Source organism: Anolis sagrei, chromosome 3, assembly GCF_037176765.1.
Source record: "Anolis sagrei isolate rAnoSag1 chromosome 3, rAnoSag1.mat, whole genome shotgun sequence".
NCBI lineage: Eukaryota > Metazoa > Chordata > Lepidosauria > Squamata > Dactyloidae > Anolis > Anolis sagrei.
The window spans coordinates 269,799,901-269,824,548 of NC_090023.1; the positions used below are offsets into that span (position 1 = coordinate 269,799,901).

The 24,648-nt window shown below is 45.6% G+C and overlaps 1 protein-coding gene across 4 annotated transcripts in view; it reads left to right on the top strand.

The window, feature by feature from the left end:
* Positions 1–24,648, top strand: part of LPP (LIM domain containing preferred translocation partner in lipoma) — a 398,174-nt gene that overhangs the window by 79,136 nt on the left and 294,390 nt on the right. For all 4 annotated transcript variants that reach the window (XM_067466127.1, XM_067466130.1, XM_067466126.1 and 1 more), the window contains exon 2: positions 1,981–2,070. The gene's annotated coding sequence lies outside the window, so the exon portion shown is untranslated. The remainder of the gene's footprint in view (positions 1–1,980; positions 2,071–24,648) is intronic.

Sequence of the window (24,648 nt, forward strand, 5' to 3'; positions counted from 1 at the left end):
GGGACGCCGTTGTGTTTAAAAAGCAAGTGACGAAGAGCCTGCATCCCAAGCCGGGGGTGCTTTTTCGGGGTCTGCTGTGGCTGGCTCTCCCTCCCAGAAGCTCATCTCTGCCCGATTGCAAAAGCATTTCTCGGCTTGCTGGCCATGGAGCCTGCGACGCAAGTACCCTTTGAGCTCAGCTCTTCAGTTCGTGGAAAAGAGGCTCGGGTTTCGGCATGACTGCCCCTCGTAAATGCCTCAGTGTTGTGAGGAAAGGGACTCTTTGCTCCAGCGACGGAGCACATGCCCAGCTCCCAGGACATCTAGTCCCAGCCTCTGCCCTTGACATTGCCTCCAGTTAAGAAGTTCAAGGAGGAGTTGATAGGAGAAGACTCTTTGCTGCTCCCAACCCGTGAGAGCCACTGATAAGAGAGAGGAGATGCACCAAGCTAGATGTGCCATCTCCAAGGAGCGTTCTCTGCTATGGCAGTCCAATTGTGAACTTATGACAGGCAGTCCCTGAGTTACAAACATCTGACTTACACATTCCTTACTAAGACAACAGGGAGTGAGAGAAATCTTCCCTTCGAAAGGGAGATCCACTCCTGGAAGAGTTGTTATCATATGAAAAGGGGTCTCAGGGGGAAGCGTTATCACCAATCCTTGTTTCCACAACAAGCCAAATTTTTCAAAATCCAAGAGACGGAAAGTGAGATGGAATCTCCTGAACATAGTCACAGACAGCAACAAAAACACCAGTCCATTCTCCAGGAAATAATGCCCGACTGCTCACCGGAGGGAATCATAGAATCATAGAATCAAAGAGTTGGAAGAGACCTCCTGGGCCATCCAGTCCAACCCCATTCTGCCAAGAAGCAGGAATATTGCATTCAAATCACCCCTCCTCCTTCTTTGGAGGCTTTTAAACAGAGGCTGGATGGCCATCTGTCAGGGGTGCTTTGAATGAAATATTCCTGCTTCTTGGCAGAATGGGGTTGGACTGGATGGCCCATGAGGTCTCTTCCAACTCTATGATTCTATGATTCTATGATTCTCATCCCCACCGGCCGCATTTGTGATGTTGGTGGGAGCAAGAGCTGTGCCTCCCTGGATGATCTTAAGTTACGAGATGGGACATAGAGGCAGATGCGTTCGGACAAGTAAGCTGGGCCAGAACTGTATGAAGTTGCAAAGTCAGTTGGTGAAAGTTTCTGCACAGAGGTGGCCTGGCCTTTGTTGCCTGGAGACATCCTCTGTTTGGGAGTTGTTAACTGGCACTTGATTATTTGCTGTCTGGAATTCCCCTATTTTTGAGTGGTGTTCCTTGTTTACTGTCTTGATTCTGGTGTTTTTTTAAAATACTGGTAACCCAATTTTGTTCAATTTCATGGTTCCCTCCTTTCTGTTGAAATGATTCACGGGCTTGTGGATTTTAATGGCTTCTCTGTATAGTTTGACATAATGGTTGTCAGAGTGGTCCAGCATTTCTGTGTTCTCAGATAATATTTTGCATTCAGGTTGTTCCATCAAGTGCTCTGCTATGGCTGACTTCTCTGGTTGAATTAGTCTGCAGTGTATTTGATGCGCTTTGAAATCAATGCTTTTGTAAATCTCATGACCCAATGAGTCTCTTCTTCTTGAGACTCACAGTTGGATTTAAGATCTCCTTTGTAGGCTGGATATAGAGGGTGTATTCACACCGTAGAAGGAATGTAGTGTGGCCCCATGCTATGGAATCCTGGGAGTTGTAGTTTTGCAAGGCCTTCATTGTCAAATAGGCTGGCACCTCTCCAAACTGTAGCTCCTGGGATTCCATAGCATTCAGCCATGGCAGTTGAAGTGGCATCAAACTGAATTAATTCAACACTGTAGAAAAACTTATAGATTGGGAAAATCTGCCATTAAGGACAGTAATGATGCATTTTATGCTAACACACCAATGTTTTGAGGCCTGAATGCAAGACTTCAAATGTAAACCTTTTGCTTTGGTTTGCTTTCTAGGTCCATTCATTCTCCAGAAGTCTTCCTCTACATTCCCAATAAACATTTCTTTTTGGACTGAGGGATTCAGGACCAAAAAGCAGATTCCAGGTAAGGCTTTATTGGAACTGAGCTCATGAATGTTATATAATCATGACCTTTAAAGCAACGATTTGGAACCATGGTTGAGGAATGCAGAATTATAGAAAATGCACAAATAAAGGGGCTCACGGTTTGGGTTCGAATCTTCTAATAGCCAAGATGCACCATTGCTGATTTTGGACCAATCATTTCTTTGCTGCTGAAATAGCTTTTATGATTGTTCTGAAGGTTAACCTGCAGTTGGTGTGTGTTTACATGTGTTTCAATGAAGTGTTTCAAAACCTGTCCCCAACCAGGTTGTGTGTTGCCCATTGCTTTGCCCTTTGCAACCGCTCCTCCTTCTGCCCTTCTGCCATTCTCCTTCGGTGCTCTTTGGGAAGTAAATAATGCATGCAGGATGCAAGCGCGAGCTGAAATTTTAGAGCAAGGGCTGACCCGACACATTTGGACGATCAATCCCTTTGGTTCCGTGCAGCGGATCCCTGGAGAGGGGAACGACTTCTTGTTTCGAGAGAGCACACTTCAATGCTTCCCCTTTGCGTTGGGCACAGAGAGGGGGAAATTCCTTGGAAGCAGAAATAGGTCTCCCAATGCTCTCTTGTTTTGGTTGGTTGGTTTTTGGGACAGATACTGGCTGAAGCTAGTCATAGTTTAAGGAGCTCCATTGGCTGCCGTTCATTTTCCGGTCCCAATTCAAGGTGCAGGTGCTTACCTACAAAGCCCTAAACGGTTTGGGACCCGTCTACCTACGTGACCGTATCTCCGTTTATGAACCCACACAATCTCTTCGATCATCTGGAGAGGCCCTGCTTACGATCCCACCTGCATCGCAAGTGCGATTGGTGGGGACGAGGGACAGGGCCTTCTCTGTGGTGGTCCCCCAACTCTAGAACTCTCTCCCCAAGGACATCAGACAAGCCCCAACGTTGGCAGTCTTCAGGAAGAGCTTGGAGACGTGGCTGTTCCAGTGTGCCTTCCCAGAATAGGAAACTCCAAGCATCATGTCCCAAATGCACTTTACTAGAGATTTAAGATTGTCTACATACCGCACCTATCTCCAAAAACTTATTCATTGCACCTGGTCATGCCCAGCATTTTTAAAATTTTTAATTATTACATTTGACTCGGCCTTAGTTTTAAATTTGTCATGGTGTTATTGTCTAATGTGTATTGTTATTGTTTTAATGCTTATTGTTTTCTTTTTATGAGTTTATTTATTGTTGTATTTGTTATGTTGTTGTTTACTGTTGTGTTGGGCCTCGGCCTCTTGTAAGCCGCACCGAGTCCTTCAGGAGATGTTAGCGGGGTATAAATAAAGGTTTATTATTATTCTTATTATAGTGTCTCAGTTCTTGTGGGTTTTTTCGGGCTATATGGCCATGTTCTAGAGGCATTTCTCCTGACGTTTCGCCTGCATCTATGGCAAGCATCCTCAGAGGTGAGGTCCTGGGTGACCACAAGGCAAGGCTAGTAGGAAGGGTTTGTGATCATGATTGTGCTGTCGTGCGCTGGGCCTATGACAATGTCTGTTTATAGGACGTGCTTTCTGTATGCCCTACGAGACGCCGGGGTGCCTCAGCTAAAGGGTCCCACAGGTTTCCCAACACAAAGTTCTGTAGAGGCTCTAAATAAGTCCAACAAAGTTCTTTATTAAGGCTTAAATCTTCAAACAAATGAATAAAATGCCATATAATCTTGAAAAACTGTTCCTATCTTCTTTAGGGAAACCTTCCGACCCCTCCTTGGGCAATCTTCCTTAACCCTGCTGGCGTGAGGCCCCAACTCCCGGCTCTAAGCTGCGTTATGGATAGCCCGAGTGGTCCCTTACCAGGCAATGGTTGCTGTAGATCTACCAAGCTGGTGTCCTTTAGTTTCTCCACGAAGGCTGTAGGAACTATTTCTTTTGCCCAGCAAAGGATGGCTGTATTCCTCCAGCAAAGCTGTGGAACTGTAACTTTACTTCCCAGCAAAGCTGTAGAGGTTTTCCGTTTCCCCCAGCAAAAGCTGGCTGTAGATCTATTTCTTTAACCCCAGCAAAAGCTGGCTGTAGATCTATTTCTTTAACCCCAGCAAAAGCTGGCTGTAGATCTATTTCTTTGACCCTGGCAGAGCTGTAAGAAGCGAATCTTTTTACAGGTGGGGTAGAGAAAAGCCCACACGTCCTACTGTAAGGCTCCAAACTGTGAGACTGAACTCAAAGTCCCCTTTTCCCTCCAAAACATGGGGAAAGGGGCGGATCTAAAGGCTCTAATGATGATTGATAGGTTGTTGGCCCTATGATTGCAACCTGGGGAAGCCACCTGATTGCAAAAAAGCATAGCTTGAATAGATTCCTGTAAACTAACAGTGCAAGAAAAAGAAATTCAAATCTCCTGGCACAGCTGTGCCAGCACAATGATTCTTGTCACATTGAGCAATTTCCCAGTCGTAGGGCACTTCAGCCTCTTTTCAAGCATGGAGAGGCATGGAGCTCATCACATGAGTTGAACTACTTCTTGCCATCATGCATAGTCCTCTGTGGTTGCAAAGCATAGAGAGGTACAGAGCTCATCACATGTTCCAGGGTTGAAAAGAGGCAGAAATGCCCTGAAAGGAGGGATTTTACCTTTACTATCTATCTATCTATCTATCTATCTATCTATCTATCTATCCATCCATCCATCCATCCTTCCATCCATCCATCCATCTCACTGTATTTTGCCTTCCTGCTCTTACAGGATTGAAGTTGACTTCCAGGCAACAGTACAGGTTTGTTGTTGTTCATTCATTCAGTCGTTTCCGACTCTTCGTGACCTCATGGACCATCCCAGGCCAGAGCTCCCTGTCGGCCGTCACTACCCCCAGCTCCTTCAAGGTCAATCCAGTCACTTCAAGGATGCCATCCATCCCCCCTTGCCCTTGGTTGGCCCCTCTTCCTTTTGCCTTCCACATTCCCCAGCATAATTGTCTTCTCTAGGCTTTGCTATCTCCTCATGATGTGGCCAAAGGACTTCATCTTGGCCTCTCATCTCCTTCCCTCCAGTGAGCAGCCGGGCTTTATTTCCTGGAGGATGGACTGGTTGGATCTTCTCGCAGTCCAAGGCACTCTCAGAACTTTCCTCCAACACCACAGTTCAAAAGCATCTCTCTCCCTTCGCTCAGTCTTCCTTATGGTCCAGCTCTCACATCCATAAGTTACTATGGGGAATACCATGGCTTTAACTATGCGGACCTTCATTGCCAGTGTGATGTCTCTACTCTTCACTATTTTATCGAGATTGGTCCTTGCTCTCCTCCCAAGAAGGAAGCGTCTCCTGATTTCTGGCTGCAGTCTGCGTCTGCACTAATCTTTGCACCTAGAAATACAAAGTCTGTCACGGCCTCCACATTTTATCCCTCTATTTCCCAGTTGTCAATCATTCTTGTTGCCATAATCTTGGTTTTTTTGATGTTTAGCTGCAACCCGGCTTTTGCGCTTTCTTCTTTCACCTTGATTAGAAGGCTCCTCAGCTCCTCCTTGCTTTCGGCCATCAGAGTGGTGTCATCTGCATATCTAAGGTAGTTCATGTTTCTTCCTGAAATTTTCACCTCAGCCTTGCATTCCTCAAGCCTTGCACATCGCATGATGTGTTCTGCAAACAAGTTGAATAGGTTGGGTGAGAGTAGACAACCCTGCCATATGCCTTTCCCAATCTTGAACTAGACTGTTGTTCCATGGTCAGTTCTGACTGTTGCTACTTGGTCCTTGTACAGATTCTTCAGGAGAGAGACAAGGTGATTTGGTATGCCCGTCCCACCAAGAATTTGCTGCAGTTTATTATGATCCACACAGTCATAAAATAGAATCAAAGAGTTGGAAGAGACCTCATGGGCCATTATCCAGTCCAACCCCATTCTGCCAAGAAGCAGGAATATTGCATTCAAATCACCCCTGACAGATGGCCATCCAGCCTCTGTTTAAAAGCTTCCAAAGAAGGAGCCTCCACCACACTCCGGGACAGAGAGTTCCACTGCTGAACGGCTCTCACAGTCAGGAAGTTCTTCCTCATGTTCAGATGGAATCTCCTCTCTTGTAGTTTGAAGCCATTGTTCCATTGCGTCCTAGTCTCCAAGGAAGCAGAAAACAAGCTTGCTCCCTCCTGTGGCTTCCTCTCACATATTTATACATGGCTATCATGTCTCCTCTCATCCTTCTCTTCTCCAGGCTAAACATGCCCAGCTTCTTAAGCCGCTCCTCATAGGGCTTGTTCTCCAGACCCTTGATCATTTGAGTTGCCCTCCTCTGAACACATTCCAGCTTGTCAATATCTCTCTTGAATTGTCAAAGGCTTTAGAATAGTACAGCCAATAAGCTATTAATACAAAAATCAATTCACAGTCGAGCCAGATTCCTGAGGTTTTTTTCAAAAAACTATATAAGTTAAAAGCAATTTTTAACACATATGTAAAACATCATAAAATAGAAACACCTCGCCCCCACGAAAAGCTCCATCTGCCACAACATTTACAAAACCAAATGCCTCCCTCAATAAAAATGTCTTTCTCTGCCAGCAGAGAAAGGCAACAGGGAAGGTCCTCTCTCCCGCATCTTGATCAAAATTCATGATGCAGGAGGGGCTGTGGGTGCGTCTCTAGACTGTAGAGTTAATGCAGTTTGATACCAGTTGGTTGCCATGGGTCAGTTTTATGGAATCCTGGGAGTTGTTGTTTGGGGAGCCACCAGCACTCTTTGGGAAGTCTGAGGCAGCAGCACTACCTTGGGAAGTCTGACTTGGCCACGGTGATCCATGCTCTGGTTACATTCCGAATAGACTACTGCAAAACACTCTACGTGGGATTGCCTCTGAAGACTGCCCGAAGCTCCAACTCGTACTAGTCCAGTGCTCGGCAGCCAGGCTGATCATGAGAGCGAGGTACAGGGAGCACACAACTCCCTTGTTACACCAGCTCCACTGGCTGCCAATTAGCTTCTGAGCACAATTCAAGGTGCTGGTTTTAACCTACAAAACCCTACACTGTTCCGACCCAGGTTACCTGTCCGAACATATCTTCCCCTATAAACCATCAAGGACTTTTAAGATCTTCCGGAGAGGCCCTGCTCTCGGTCCCACTACCTTTGGAGTCGCCCTTGGTGGGGATGAGAGTCAGGGCCTTCACTGTGGTGGCTCCCCGGCAAGATTAGGTCTACCCCCTCCCTCCTGACCTTCAGGAAGCAGCTGAAATCATGGCTTTGGAATCAGGCATTCGCAGATTGATGGATTGAACTGGTACAGACTAAGAGTTATTGTACCACAATGTTTGGATTGCGTTGGATGATGTTTTGAACTCGGCGAGCTGTCTTTTATATGTATTTTATTTATCGTGTCAGGAGCAAACCAAACAGTTGTATTGCATTTTTAACAAATAAGCAAACAAACATACAAAACACATATATACACACACAAAACACATATATTGTCAAAGGCTTTCATGGCTGGAATCACTAGGTTCTTGTGGGTTTTTTCAGGCTATATGGCCATGTTCTAGAGGCATTTCTCCTGACGTTTCGCCTGCATCTATGGCAAGCATCCTCAGAGGTAGTGAGGTCTGTTGGAAGTAGGAAAAAGGTTTATAGTATATCTGTGGAAGGGCCAGGGTGGGACAAAGGACTCATTCACACCTAGCTCCAGCAGACAAGAGTCCTTTGTCCCACCCTGGTCATTTCACAGATATATAAACCCATTTTTCCTACTTCCAACAGACCTCACTACCTCTGAGGATGCTTGCCATAGATGCAGGCGAAACGTCAGGAGAGAATGCCTCTAGAACATGGCTCTATAGCCCGAAACAACCCACAAGAACCTAGTAAAACACATATATACTCAGCCTGGGCCGCAGCAACGTGTGGCAGGGGATGGCTAGTAAACATATAAATCCCAATTACCTAATTTCCAACAGACCTCTCAACCTCTGAGGATGCTTGCCATAGATGTGGGTGAAAGATCAGGAGAGAATGCTTCTGCACCACAGCCAGACACCCCGGAAAACTCACAGCAACCCTATAAGCTTTTAGTTTTAGACTGCATTTTAATTCTATGTTGTTCCCATCTTGAGCTTTGTGGAGTGGGGAGTAATGCTCATCACCATTGGTTGTATGACTCTACTCCACATTCAATGCAATGGAAAACGGGCAAGTAATGCTCATCACCATCATCATTACTGATTGTTTGACCCTACCCCACATTCATTGCAGTTGGAGACCTTTTAACTGGAAGATGCCAGTGATGCCAGGTTAAGTGAGGAAAATTCTCTCTCCAGAATAACCAAGTAGGTCCTTATCTGCGAAGCCCACTTCCTTCAAGATGAACAGAACCCCCTCAACCGGGCTCTCCAGGCCAATGGAGTCTCCACCTCAGACATCAGAAGAGCTGCAAGACAACCGAGAAGAAGCCACAAGAGTCAAGACCAAGATTCACCCAGAGGAAAAGTGTTCTTGCCAGACATCAAGGGAACCACTGACCGCAGAGGGAAGCTGATGAGGAAACACAACATACAAACTATCTACAGACCCACCAAGAAAATCCAACAAATGCTACGTTCAGCAAAGGACAAGAGGGATCCTCTCACTTCTGCAGGAGTCTCCCGTGTACCATGCAGCTGTGGACAAGTCTCCAGAGGGACCACCAAACGCAACAGCATTGCCCAGACACAAATCAAGGAACATGAAAGGCACTGCAGACTACTTCAACCAGAGAAATCAGCCATAGCAGAGCACCTGATGAACCAGCCTGGACACAGCATATGATTTGAGAACACAGAAATGCTGGACCACTCTCACAACCACCATGTCAGACTACACAGAGAAGCCATTGAAATCCACAAGAAGCATGTGGACAATTTCAACAGAAAGGAGGAAACCATGAAAATGAACAAAATCAGGCTACCAATATTAAAAACCTCTAAAATTACAACAGCAAAACAGCAGAGGGGAAACAAACAGGCACATCTTAACACCTCTCAACAAAACATTTTCCCAGGCTCAGCCAGGCCTTCAAATGCTAATGAAGGTGGTCAGCTGAAACATTCACACCTAGTTTCAGCAGAGAAGAGCTCTGTGCTCCACCCCAGCCATTCCACAGATATATAAACCCATTTTCCTAGTTCCAACAGACCTCACTACCTCTGAGAAATCTTGCCATAGATGCAGGCAAAATGTCAGGAGGGAATACCTCTAGAACATGGCCATATAGCCCGAAAAAACCTACCACAACCCAGTGATTCCAGCCATGAAAGCCTTCAACAATACAGGTCCTTATCAATTCTACACATTGGCCGTGCTAGCTGGGGATGATGGGAGTTGTAGTCCAAAACAGCCAAACAAGGGGCTCTTTTTGCTCACTCTCAACCCTCCTTTTGCTCGTTGGGTGCCAAGAGAAGAAGGAAAGCATTCTCTTTCTTGCAAAGCGGGGACAAGGGGAATGCAGCTGTGGGGAAACCCTTGAAAAGGGAGCGCAGCCCTCCCCAGAAAATACAAGTCAGCGGGTTGGGAAAGTGGAAAGAGAGAGCGGGAGCCAAAAATAGTCCTGGATTTCGCAGAGGGAAAACCTAGAATGCTAGGGATGCTTCTGTATTCTGCCTTTCGGCTGGATGGCGCATCCTCGGGTCGTCTGAGGTCAGCCGTGTTTAATTGCATCGGGAGCGCTGGAGGCACGCACACAGGCCTCCATGCGCACGCGCCATGCACAGACATATGCGCACACATCATTTCCCTCCCTCCCTTCTCCTTGGGGATATGGGACATTTTCCTCTCGCTTTCACATTTATTACTAGGCCAAAAACAGATAGGGAAGACCCATATTGCATCGAAGCGGGGTTTCAAGGGATGCATCTACACCAGTGGTTCTCAACCTTCCTAATGTCGTGACCCCTTAATACAGCTCTTCATGTGGTGGTGACCCCCAACTATAACATTATTTTCGTTGCTACTTCAAGACTGTAGTTCTGCTACTGTTACGAAGCATAATGTAAATATCTAATATGCAGGATGTATTTTCATTCACTGGACCAAATTTGGCAAAAATACCCGATACACCCAAATTTGAACACTGGTGGCATTGAGTGGATGATTGATTTTGTCATTTGGGAGTTGTAGTTGCTGGGATTTATAGTTCACCTACAATCAAAGAGCATTCTGAACTCCACCAATGATGGAACTGAACCAAACTTGGCACACAGAACTCCCCTGACCAACAGAAAATACTGGAAGGGTTTGATGGCCATTGACCTTGAGTTTTGGAGTTGTAGTTCACCTACATCCAGAGACTCAAACAGTGATGGATCTGGACCAAACTTGGCACCAAAACTCAATATGCCGAAATGTAAACACTGGTGGAGTTTGAGGAAAATAGACCTTAACATTTGGGACTTGTAGTTGCTGGGAGCACTGTGGACTCAAACAATAATGGATCTGGAACAAATTTGGCATGACAATCAATATGCCCAAATGTGAACTCTGCTGGAATTTGGGGGAAATAGACCTTGACATTGTGAGTTGTATTTACTGGGATTTATAGTTCACCTACAATCAAAGAGCATTCTGAACCCCAACAAGGTTAGAATTGGGCCAAACTTCCCACACAGAACCCCCATAACCCAACAGAAAATACTGTGTCTTTGGTGACCCCTCTGACACCCCCTGGCGACCCCTGCAGGGGCCCCGACCCCCAGGTTGAGAAACGCTGATCTACACTGTAGATTTAATGCAGTTTGACACCACTTTTACTGCCGTAACTCAGTGATAAGGCATCCCGCGAGTTGTAGTTTTACAAGTCCTTTAGACTTCTCTGCATCAGTGTACCTACTCAAACTAAAACTCTCACAATCACATAGCATTGAGCCATGGTCCAAACTACATTAATGCATGTTGAGAGTCAATTGCATTTCAGTCAAAGAGACTCATTTATTGCAAAAATTACCCATCTTTCCAAAGCTCTAAGTAAACATGCAATGAGATAAAAGTTTTGCATTTTGGGGAGGGGGATTTTTGGATGTCTGTATGGTCCCCAGGGAGGAAAATGTTCTGTCTGTTGATGCCCATCCTGGATGCATCCCTGGTTCCTAGAGGGAGCCCTTGGCTTTCCAGCAAAGGAAAACAGAACTTGAAACCCGAGCCGACCTCCTTGCAGCTGGAAGAAGGCTCCCGGTGACCTGGCGGTGCTGTTTTCAGCTCCATATATGGCCAAGAGTGAGGCGGATGGGGCAACGGGAGGAGAAGCGAGAGCGAATGCCAGGCATACCTTGGATTCCTCCCCAGCTGGCTTCCCTCTGCTTTCCCGGCAATGCAGAACATGAGCCGTGCAGGGAGGACAGAAGGAATCCAATGTTCTCTTAGTGTCACCTCCAGGGAACACTTGCATGTCAGATGAAGCTGCGTGTTTTTCAAAAAGGCAAGGAAAGGTGCAAAAGATCCCCACAAACTACCCAAGTCTGATGCGCCATCAAATCTAATGCGCACCTCAATTTTCAAAACCCTGAAACTATACAAAAAGTGTTTGCTGCTGAATGTAATGTGCAGTGGCACATAGAAGCATAGAGTTGGAAGAGACCTCATGGGCCATCCAGTCCAACCCCATTCTGCCAAGAAGCAGGAAAATCACATTCAAAGCACCCTCGACAGATGGCCATCCAGCCTCTGCTTTGTTGTTGTTCATTCGTTCAGTCATCTCCGACTCTTCGTGACCTCATGGACCAGCCCACGCCAGAGCTCCCCGTCGGCCGTCACCTCCCCCAGCTCCTTCAAGGTCAGTCCAGTCACTTCAAGGATGCCACCCATCCATCTTGCCTTGGTCGGCCCCTCTTCCTTTTGGCTTCCACTTTCCCCAGCATCATTGTCTTCTCTAGGCTTTGCTGTCTCCTCATGATGTGGCTGAAGTACTTCAACTTTGTCTCTAGTCTCCTTCCCTCCAGTGAGCAGCCAAGCTTTCTTTCCTGGAGGATGGACTGGTTGGATCTTCTCGCAGTCCAAGGCACTCTCAGGACTTTCCTCCAACACCACAGCCCAAAAGCATCTAACTTCCTTCACTCAGCCTTCCCTAAGGTCCAGCTCTCACATCTATAGGTTACTGCAGGGAATACCATGGCTTTGACCAGGGAATACATGGCTTTGGCTTCTTTGGAGGCTTAAAAGCCTCCAAAGAAGGAGCCTCCACCACACTCCAGGGCAGGGAGTTCCACTGCTGAACAGCTCTCACAGTTAGGAAGTTCTTCCTCATGTTTAGGTGGAATTGCCTTTCTTGTAGTTTGAATGTCAGCTCCCAGATGCATATCATGCAAGGCAGTTTGGATGATGATGATGATGTGGGTTGTTGTAGGTTTTTTCAGGCTGTATGGCCATGTTCTAGAGGCATTTCTCCTGACGTTTCGCCTGCATCTATGGCAAACATTCTCAGAGGTAGTGAGGTCTGTTGGAACTAGGCAAAAGGGTTTATATATCTGTGGAATGGCCAGGGTGGGGCAAAGGACTCTTGTCTGCTGGATCTAGGTGTGAATGTTTCAACTGACCACCTTGATTAGCATTTGATTGCCTGGAAGTGCCTGGAGCAATCTTTTGTTGAGAGGTGATTAGAGGTGATTGAGAACACAGAAATGCTGGATCACTCCAACAACCATCATGTCAGACTACACAGAGAAGCCATTGAAATCCACAAGCATGTGGACAATTTCAACAGAAAGGAAGAAATATGAAAAGGAACATAATCTGGCTACCAGTATTAAAAAAAAATCTACAATTACAACAGCAAAACAACAGAGAGGAAACAATCAGGCACATCTAATCATCTCTCAAAGAAAGATTCCCCAGGCACTTCCAAGCCATTAAATGCTAATCAAGGTGGTCAGTTGAAACATTCACACCTAGCTCCAGCAGACAAGAGTCCTTTGTCCCACCCTGGTCTTTCCACAAATATATAAACCCATTTTCCTACTTCCAACAGACCTCACTACCTCTGAGGATGCTTGCCATAGATGCAGGCGAAACGTCAGGAGAAAATGCCTCTAGAACATGGCCATATAGCCCAGAAAACCTACAACAACCCAAGCACCTTGGTCTCCCTATGAATGTCCCTCAAACACTCTCTGCTTCATTCGGAAAAATGCTGCACTCGCAGAGCTCAGGCGGTGTTGAATTTCAGTGTCAATGAAATACATACATATTTAGACATGTTTATACATGGCTATCATGTCTCCTCCCTGTCTTCTCTTCTCCTCATAGGGCTCGTTCTTCAGACCCTTGATCATTTTAGTTGCCCTCCTTTTTCCCTTCTTGAAGATCTGGACCATGTTTGCCCTCCTCCAATCTTCTAGGACTTTTCCCATTCTCCAAGAACTCTCAAAGATGATTGCCAGAGGTTCCGAAATGACTTCCGCTAGTTCCTTCAATATTCTTGGGTGTTGTTGATCCGGCCCTGGGGACTTGAATTTGTTTAGAGCGGCCAGGTAGTTCTGCCTTTTCTCTATCCCATTTCCCCATCTTCTCCTCACAGAGGCCCTATCACCTCCTTGTTCTTCCTTTTTTCTACCAACGTAAGCATTCATATATGATTCGATCCGGATTTTGATATGACTCATAGATAAGTCCCTGAGTGCCACTCCTGTTAACAACCTGGCTGCTGTCTGTTGGACCATCTGGACCTTCTGAACAGTCTTCAAAGGCAGCCCCACGTAGAGAGCACTGCAGTAGTCTATACGGGATGTAACCAGAGTGTGGACTGCCGTAACCAGAGCGTGGACTACTGGCCTGGCAGTCAATGGAATGATTGTAACAAGCGAGTTGTGCATTCCCTGTAGCCAACCCTGTTTAAAAACCTGGCCAGAGCTATTTGGGCCAATGCAGGTTTCTGAACATCCTTCAAGGGCAGCCCCATGTAGAGTGCATTGCAGGAGTCTAAACAGGGTGTCACCAAGGCATGTACCACCATGGTGAGGTCCAACAGACTAGCAGGATGGGAGTCTTATTCTGGCTTTTTATCCCAGGGCGAGCAAGTTAATTCTATTCCAATTTGCTTCAGATGTTGGGCAAGAGCGAAGTCCGTCAAGGCCGCTGCACTGTTCACAATCAATTGTGGAAGAAGCAAAAACCTCTCATTACGGCTTCTTCCCGCTCGCAGCGACAAGAGGTGGCAAGATTGCGGGAGGAAATTAATCACGGCGCCCCAAATCCTCTTGCCTCTCCGTTTTACGGGAACCACTGCGGAAGGTAATTAGCAGGTTTGGCGATCTCCTGGGCTCCGAACGAGATTAGGGATGTGACGCACACGCCTCTTAAAAATTATTATTTTGGTGCGTCCTTCGGGGGGTTGCATTGGAAGGAACAGGTTGCTGCGAGAGGCAAAGGCACTGCTTTCGTGTTTGAGCCTCGCAGGGAGGAAAGGACACAGGATGTATCTGGCTTGTTTGTGGCAATCCGAAATTGAATTTCGCTCCTCCGCTCTGTGTCACCTTTGCCTCCTGGAACCTTGTTTTCTTATGAATCATTCCTTTAATTTAATACGGTGAACTTGAGAGTCTTGCTTAGTGGAAGGAAGAAGGAGAAGGAGGAAGAAAACATCATAAAAACAATCCAATCCTTTAAAAAGTAATAAAAGGAGGCCTGGGTGGAAAGTTTTTGGGAACAGAGAAAGGTCTTCCTGGTCTGTGGAATATTACTTCGACAGATAGATGGACAGACAGAATATTAGATAGGCAGACGGATGAATAGATGGATAGATGGATGAACAGAGAAACGGACAGTAATCTCTCTGGGTTGTTGTAGGTTTTTTCAGGCTATATGGCCATGTTCTGGAGGCATTATCTCCTGACGTTTCGCCTGCATCTATGGCAAGCATCCTCAGAGGTAGTGAGGTCTGTTGGAACTAGGAAAATGGGTTTATATATCTGTGGAATGACCAGGGTGGGACAAAGAACTCTTGTCTGTTGGAGCTAGGTGTGAATGTTTCAACTGACCACCTTGATTAGCATTGGATGGCCTGGCAGTGCCTGGGGCAATCTTTCGTTGAGAGGTGATTAGATGTCCTTGTTTGTTTCCTGGCTGTTGTTTGGTGTGGCTTGTTGGTGCCTGGGGGAATCTTTTGTTGAGAGGTGATTAGCTCTAACTATTGTATTTTGCAGAATCTCACTCCAGTCTTTCCTGTCTTCTAATAATGTGTCCAAAGTACTTCATCTTTGTATCTTCAAATGCTTTCATGGCCTGAATCACTGGGTTGTTGTAGGTTTTTTCGGGCTATATGGCCATGTTCTCGAGGCATTCTCTCCTGACATTTCGCCTGCATCTATGGCAAGCATCCTCATAGGTTGTGAGGTCTGTTGGAACTAGGAAAATGGGTTTATATATCTGTGGAATGACCAGGGTGGGACAAAGAACCCTTGTCTGTTGGAGCTAGGTGTGAATGTTTCAACTGACCACCTTGATTAGCATAAAATGGCCTGACAGTGCCTGGAGCAAACTTTTGTTGAGAGGTGATTAGATGTCCTTGTTTGTTTCCTCTCTGTTGTTGTGCTGTTGTAATTTTAAAGTTTTTTTTAATACTGGTAGCCAGATTTTGTTCATTTTCATATTTCCTCCTTGATTAGCATTTGATGGCCTGGCTGTTGTTTGGTGTGGCTTGTTGGTGTCTGTTGAGAGGTGATTAGCTGCCCCTGAGTGTTTCCTGGTTTGTTTCCCCTCTGTTGTTGTGCTGTTGCAATTTTAGAGTTTTTTAATACTGGTAGCCAGATTTTGTTCATTTTCATGGTTTCCTCCTTTCTGTTGAAATTGTCCACATGCTTCTTGTGTGTTTCAATGGCTTCTCTGTGTAGTCTGACATGGTGGTTGTCATCCCCATCCCTTCAGAGTCGAACTAAACAAGCCATGTGTGCATGTGCATAAGCCTGATTTGTGAGTATTGGGTTGCACTTTCCCTCTTTTCTTTCAAATCATGCGGTACGCTGCATCTGTCACCGAAAAGCCCAGCTTCTGGCCATTTCAGGAAGCCTGGGCACCTGGAAAGGGAACTGAGAAAGATATCGGTGCTGTGGTTTTGCCGTTGTGGTGCAAAGGCCGGGGGCAGCTTTGCACGTCCCGCTCTCCAATAATATGTGCAGCGTCAGGCCAGCTGTGCTTCCCTGGATTTGGCAAGACGCCTCCCTCTTTGAATGCGTGTTGGCTCTGTTTTGGGCCACCTTCCCATAACACTTTTGTGTCCAGATTCATTCAAAGGACCGTTGCCATCATTGGTGTACATCTGCACCAGGCGTGGGCAAACTTGGGGCCGCCAGGTGTTTTGGACTCCAACTCCCACAATTGTGGGAGTTGGAGTCCAAAACACCTGGTGGGCCCATGTTTGCCCATGCTTAATCTATTTATTTATTTATTTATTTATTTACTTACAGTATTTATATTCCACCCTTCTCACCCCGCAGGGGACTCAAAGTGGATCACAGTGTACACATATATGGCAAACATTCAATGCCAATTTTGACATACAACGTATACAGACATACACAGAGGCTATTTAACTTTTTCTGGCCGCCAGGGGAGCTGTCGCTTTCATCGTCCATCTGCGGCTCTGATGAAGTACTTCCGCATTCCCCGCATGCTTTTTCTGGAGTGCTTTGCTGGAGTCTTTTTTATGGCCTCATAAATTAGTTAATTTAGCCTCCCCACACTTTAAGGTGGTACCTAATTTTCCTACTTGACAGATGCAACATTCTTTCGGGTTGCAAAGGTCGACAACAGGCTATACAATTGGTTGGAAACCCACTCCAACCCAGGCTGGCTTCCAACTCATGACCTTTTTGGTCAGAGTGATCTTAATGCAGCTGACACTGGCTGCCGTTCATTTTCGGGTCCCAATTCAAGGTGCAGGTTCTTACCTACAAAGCCCTGAACAATTTGGGACCCGCCTATCTGCGTGATCGCATCTCTGTGTACAAACCCACACAATCTCTTCGATCATCTGGAGAGGCCCTGCTTTCGATCCCACCTCCTTCGCAGGCGTGATTGGTGGGGACAAGAGAGAGGGCCTTCTCGGTGGTGGCCCCTCGACTCTGGAATTCACTCCCTAAGGACATCAGACTTGCCCCAACGCTGGCTTTAGGAAAAGCCTGAAAATGTGGTTGTTCCAGTATGCCTTCCCAGAATAAGGAAAACTCTTAAATGCACTTCAATATTGATTTAGGATTGTCTGCGCGCCCTCCTCTTTCTCTGAAAACCCTATCCTAGTTTACCCTACCTTGTTCATGCCCAGCATTTTTAAATTTTAAATTTTAATTATTACATTATTTATTATTTATTTATTTAAAAGTTTTCTATACCGATCTTCTCACCTCCAGGAGGGACTCAGATCTGGTTCACAACATGTGTTCATATACAAAATACAAACTACACAATGCATTATCATTACACGTTAAAAACATATTACAATACAACATCGTCATCATCACAATTACACAGCCAAGTCGTCAAAAACATTCATGGTCATAATTCACAGTTAATCATTCTCCTTCCATGTGGACCAGAGTTGACTCAGTTGTCAAAGGCTGCATTCCATAGCCAAGTCTTTGTTAATTTCCTGAATGTCAGGAGGGAGGGAGCTGTTCTAATCTCCTGTGGGAGGGAGTTCCAAAGCCGGGGAGCCACCATCGAGAAGGCCCTGTCTCTCATCCCCACCAACCGCGATTGTGACAGTGGTGGGATCGAGAGCAGCCCCCCTCCCCCGGAAGATCTTAAAGACCTTGATGGTTCATAGGGGAGAATCTGTTCGGACAGGTAAACAGGGCCAGAGTCATTTAGGGCTTTGTAGGTCAAAACCAGCACTTTGAATTGTGCTCGGAAGCTAATCAGCAGCCAGTAGAGCTGGCGTAACAGAAGGGTTGTATGCTCCCTGTACCCAGCACCCATTAGTAATCTGGCTGCCGAGCGTTGGACTAGCTGCAGCTTCCGGGCAGTCTTCAGAGGCAGCCCCACGTAGAGAGCGTTGCAGTAGTCTAAACGGGATGTCATCAAAGCGTGGACCACCGTGGCCAAGTCAGACTTCCCAAGGTATGGGCGCAGCTGGCGCACAAGTTTTAATTTGGCCCAACCATAGGTTTTTAAATGCTGTATGTTATTGATATTGTTATTGTTTATTACTTATTGTGTATTTTTTGTTTTTTGAGTTTATTTTAACTGTTTTTGTATTGACTATTTGTTATTGTTTTTGTTTATTGATGTGTTGTGGGCTTGGCCACATGTAAGCCGTACCGAGTCCTTTGGGGAGATGATACAATTATTATTATTATTATTATTATTATTATTATTATTATTATTATTCCCTCATGAAAATGTTAAATAGCCTCTGTGTGACAGTCTCTATATGTTGTGTGTCTATGACATTGAATGTTTGCCATGTATATGTACTTTGTAATCCGCCCTGAGTCCCTTGTGGGGTGAGAAGGGCGGAATATAAATACTGTAAACAAACAAATTTATTTATTTATTTATTTATTTACTTTATTTGTATATTTGTTCTCAGCCCTTAGGCGACTCACGGCAGTTAACAACAGTAGCAGCAAAAATTCAATGCAACAACAACAAGATATTTAAAAACAATTAACACAATAACAGACTAATCAATTAACGACAATAACAACTCACTGGCGTCTCATAACTGAAAACATGATCCAAGCTCATCATCCGTTGTTCCATTCCTATATTCATTGCACTGCCTATTCAAACGCCTGTTCAAATAACCGGGTTTTCACCTTTCTCCGAAATACCATTAGCGATGGAGCCGATCTAATGTCCGCAGGAAGGGCGTTCCACAGCCGAGGGGCCACCACCGAGAAGGCCCTGTCTCTCGTCCCCACCAACTGAGCCTGTGTTGCAGGCGGGATCGAGAGCAGGGCCTCCCCGGAAGATCTCAAAGTCCTAGTGGGTTCATAGGCAGAGATGCGATTGGATAGGTAACTTGGGCCGGAACCGTTTAGGGCTTTATAGGCCAAAGCCAGCACTTTGAATTGAGCCCGGTAGCAAATTGGCATCCAGTGGAGTTGGCGCAACAGGGGGGTTGTATGCTCCCTGCGCGCTGCTCCTGTTAGTATTGTTGCAATCCAGAGCAGGGAACGAGGCCCTAAGATAACTATCCACTACACTTGACTGTGAAAAACAATCCTTTTTTATTGAAGAAAAATGATTACAAAATAAAGGAATAATGCAAGTCAAAAGCCACAGCAAAATCAGCAAACATGAATTTAAATGGACAAAACAAAACCCAAAGCCACACTGTAAAATACTGGAACCTGTTAGCAATCCACTAACTGTACTTGATATCCTAGAAATCTTTCAAGACCATAGCCAGGGAAACCGGGAGAACTGCCAAGGTCTTCATCAATCTGAAATGATGCCTGAACTGAGAAAGTCAGCCCGGCGGAAGGCAATTGAAGCCGAAGAATTTGTTCCGTGAGCTGCCCCTCTGCTTTGAAGCCGTTGTTTGTATTTCTTTTAATCGGGAAGACCTTCGCAAGCTGAGTGATTTACTCCTGTCTTGCCAAATCTGCCCCCTTCTGTTCTCATTAAAGTTACCAGGTGCAGAAGGGAGTGAAAGGTCATGGCTTCCCTCTGAAACATTCTCATGAACACTGGTACTTTCATTTTCCAAATCTACAGAAGTTCCTTCCTCACTAATTTCAGGAACATTGGCATTTTCCAAACCTACAGAAGTTTCTTCCTCACTAATTTCAGGAGCATTGGCATCAAGAGGTACATTTTCATTAGCATCAGTAAATATATTTTCATTAGCATCAGGAGGAACAAACAGAGAATCAGGTTCAAGTTCAAACTCAGGCTGAACCCCAACAAGTATCATGATTGCCGAACGTTGGACTAGTTGAAGCTTCCGAGCCATCTTCAAAGGCAACCGCACATAGATAGTGTTGCAGTAGTCTAATCGGGATGTAACCAGAGCGTGGACTACCGTGGCCAAGTCAGGCTTCCCAAGGTACAGGCGCAGCTTGCGCACGAGTTTTAACTGTGCGAATGCTCCTCTGGTCACCGCTGAAACCTGGGGCTCCAGGCTCAGCGATGAGTCCAAGATCACACCCAAGCTACGAACCTGTGTTTTCAGGGGAAGTGTGACCCCATCCAACACAGGCTGTAACCCTATGCCCTGTTCGGCCTTGCGACTGACCAGGAGTACCTCTGTCTTGTCTGGATTCAATTTCAATTTGTTCGCCCTCATCCAGACCGTTACAGCGGCCAGGCACCGGTTCAGGACCTCGACAGCCTCCTTAGTAGCAGGTGGAAAGGAGTGACAGAGTTGGACATCATCAATGCCTATCAATTCTCTATGTGCATTTCCCCCCATTAAAGTGCTTAGATGGAGAGAAAGAATTCATCCATTATCAAAGTCAGCACACTTTGCTGACTACCCCTCCATTACCCCTCTATTCTGCTTTGGTTAGACCACATCTGGAATATTGTGTCCAATTCTGGGCACCACAATTGAAGAGAGATATTGACAAGCTGGAATGTGTCCAGAGGAGAGCGACTAAAATGATCAAGGGTCTGGAGAACAAGCCCTATGAGGAGCGGCTTAGGGAACTGGGCATGTTTAGCCTGAAGAAGAGAAGGCTGAGAGGAGATATGATAGCCATGTATAAATATGTGAGAGGAAGCCACAGGGAGGAGGGAGCAAGCTTGTTTTCTGCTTCCTTGGAGACTAGGACGCAATGGAACAATGGCTTCAAACTACAAGAGAGGAGATTCCATCTGAACATGAGGAAGAACTTCCTGACTGTGAGAGCCGTTCAGCAGTGGAACTCTCTGCCCCGGAGTGTGGTGGAGGCTCCTTCTTTGGAAGCTGGATGGCCATCTGTCAGGGGTGATTTGAATGCAATATTCCTGCTTCTTGGCAGAATGGGGTTGGACTGGATGGCCCATGAGGTCTCTTCCAACTCTTTGATTCTATGATTCTATGATTCTAAGAATGGATGTTTTGAAATGCGATGTGAAGCAAGCCGGGCTTTCTTCCTGCAGCATATCTCATCCTGCTCCGTTCTCCCTTCCCTCCTCCACAATGTGACAATTTATAATCCCAAATTTAGTAAGATAATAAATAAGACTCGTGGGATATTAAGTAAAAGCCCGAAATGACAAATTGCCAGGGAAAGCGGGCGGCTTGACAACCGAAAATATGTATTTTGTTTCTTAAGAAGCCCAATTATGCTAATAACCCCCGGAGGATGGAAAACTTGAAGTGTAACACAGAACAGATGGAGCACTCCATAAGCTAATCCTACCTGGGAAATTGGAATCAAAGGAACTGATTCGTATTTATGGATATGGCTTTTTTAAATGTAGCGCTTAGTGGGGGATGGATATATATATATATATATATATATATATATATATATCTATGCATTAACTCTCTGACAATCTTTCCATCCTTCATCAGTGAGTTTTCTGCTTGAGATTTCATCTCTTCCAATCCTTACCTTTTCAATTATTTTGTCCTTTCCCAGGACTTAAAAAAGTTACTTTTTTTGTCCTGTGACTTTAAGAGTTCTCCCAGTTCCCAATACATTCTTTGGGTGCATCTTCACTGCAGAATTAATGCAGTTTGACACCACTTGATAATGGCTCAATGCAATGGAATCGTGGAAGCAGGAGTTTTTCAAGGTCTTTAACCTTCTCTGCCAGAGAGAGTTGGTGTTCTGGTATGGCTGTACCAGAAGCTCCAATTTTATTTGCTTTGTATTAAATGTTTGTTTGCAGTCCTAGGTTTCAGGGACTCTGCAGAGAGGTGGCTTCCTTTGGTTGCAGTCATAGGGCAAGTCACCTGTCCATCATCATTAAGTTTTGGTTCCGCCCCTTGGCAATTGGGAAGGGAGCCATTTTTTAGTTAGTCTCAGCAAGGAAAGCTAATGTACAGGACATGTGCAAACTTCCCCTGTACAAAAGCTTAAACCCTTAAGACCTTCCGGGGGAGAATTGTTGGGGTTCAGCCTGAGTTTGAACCTGATTCTCTGTTTGTACTTCCGGATGCTAATGAAAATACGTATATTTACTGATGCTAATGAAAATGTACTTCCTGATGTCAATGATCCTGAAATTAGTGAGGAAGAAACTTCTGTAGATTTGGAAAACGTAAGTACCAGTGTTAATGTGAATGTTTCAGAGGGAAGCCATGACCTTTCACTCCCTTCTGCACCTGGGATCCCTAATGAGAATAGAAGGGGGCAGATCTGGCAAGACAGGAGTGAATCACTCAGCTTGCGAAGGTCATCGAGATTAAAAGAAAAACAGACAAGGGCTTCAAAGCAGGGAGGCGTATCACGAAACCAATTCCTCGGCTTTAAGTGCCTTCCGCCGGGCTGACTTTCTCAGTTCAGGCATCGTTTCAGATTGATGAGTACCTTGGCAATTCTCCCAGTTCCCTTGGCCATCGTCTTGAGAAATTTCTAGGACACCAAGTACGGTTAGTGGATTGCTAACAGGTTCCAGTGTTTTACAGTGTGGCTTTGGGTTTTGATCTTGTTCATGGACATTCATGTTTGCTGATTTTGCTGTGGCTTTTGACTTTGCATTTTTCCTTTATTTTGTAACCATTTTTCTTCAATAAAAAAGAATTGTTTTTTCACAGTCCAGTGTGGTGGATAGTTATCTTAGGGCCTCGTTTCCTGCTCTGGGTTGCAACAAGAACAGCATCCAAAGATTCCCAAATATTCCCATGGAAACAGCTCTAAAGCTCTGAGGAATTTCGGAAGGTGAACACTTTGAAAGACCAAAGAACTCCAGCTGGAGGATATCTAAGCCTTTACTGGTAGGTCAACTCGGTGCTTCGAGACGCAGTTCGACCCGGTAGCGGGGCCCACATCAGTAAGGGGTAGATTACAGTCAGCCTGGGAGAAGTTAAAAAGGGGATTTTCCATTTAAAGTAAGGAAGAAGTTATTGAAGGCAGTTGCCTGTCCTTCGTGGGCAAGGTTAGGAAGCCACCAGTTGCATAAAAGCCTGGAAGCATTTGTTTAGCTTTATTGAAGACAATAGAAGTTTCTGTTTGATTGTTAATATAGCAATAAAAGACTTTGTTATACTTCACAAGCCATCTAAAGACTGTTTGTGGTGGAAAATCCCTAAGAGCTTCTCTTCAGGCCCCCTGGCTTCCCGCTGGGCTCAAGCTGCACGTCCTGCTTTAAAGGCACTTCATTTCAAGCCCAGCGCACGACAGAACAGCTGGCGCCTCACCAAACTACATATCCCAGGATTCCATTGCATGGAAAGTGGCATCTACACTGCATTAAATCTGCAGTGTAGATGAAGCTAATACTTGGGCTCCCAAACTGATGATTTGAACACGAATTGGGGAGGGGGGGGAGGAGGCTCTGCCTAGGCAGAGACCAGCCAGACCCAAAAAGAGGATCCGGAACACCTGGTGAGACAGCAAGCACCAACGATTTTTCAAAACACAAGATAGGGGATTATGGGATCAATTCAGCCTGGGGTCCTTGGCAAAAAAAATTCCCTGATTTTGAATGATCTTTTACAGAGCCCTGTGTTATAGAGCAGGAATTTAGGGGTCTTTGCCAGGAGGCAGAGTCCAATCAGACTCTTTAAAAGTTCGTTACCCTGGCAAGACAGAGAGAAGCACACAATCCCTGATTTTTCCCAATAAAAGATCTCACCAAGTTGAAGGAAGTGCCACCGAGGTTTATTAGCGATTCAGCCAAAAAGGATGCAGAGCGGCAATCATTCGCCAAGCAAAGCATGTGGTTACAGAAGTAAAGGCATTTTTTATAGAAAATACAGAGTTGTGAGTTTCAAAACTCCCGCTCCCCCCTCTCGCCCAGCTCGAAGGGGATTGGCTGACGCACAAAGAGCTGGGAGGAGGCTTGGCCGTCCCCTATGCATCAGGGCCAATCACAGGGCTTTCGCGGGGCACCAGAGCCTATCAGGAGGCTCCTGCTGCCTCGACGCTCCAGCGAATCAGAAGGGAGGGAGGCAGGATGAAGGGAGACAATGCATTCTGGGGTGAATTATGGAGTTTTCCAGGGATCGTCCTTCCAGAGAAGCCACTTTATTGTCCTGAGAGGGGTCTGTGATAAGTATTGATGGCTTAATCCGGTTTTTCCTCTTACAATCAGATAGGGCACAAAGGGGAAACTTTTGTGAATGTCGTTAGTGGAAAGATTTGAAAGAAAAATGGCTTGGAGGAAAAGAGGACTTTCCTAAGGTCATATTCCCCCCGTTGTTATATGATTAAAAAGTCTGCCAAACGGAAATCCTAATGGTGGCCCAACTCCGAAGTCAAAAGGATTTCCTTTACTATTGTCCATGCAAAGAATGTCCAAAGATAAGGGTCTTTTCCTGATCGCTGATTGCTTTTCCAGAATCGGGCAGCTTCCTTGTAGATTTCACCCAAGGAGAGGGGGCAAAAGGTTCAGGGCAAGGTCAAATACATGAAGGGAAATATAGAAACACAGGAGAAAATATGAAAATATAGAAATCATAATACAGAGAGTAAACCCAACTACCTTCCCTCAGTGTCCATAGTTCATATTATTCATAGGAAGGCCCATAAAGGGAAATATATCCAGGAGGGGGAAAGAGAGTCCCTTGT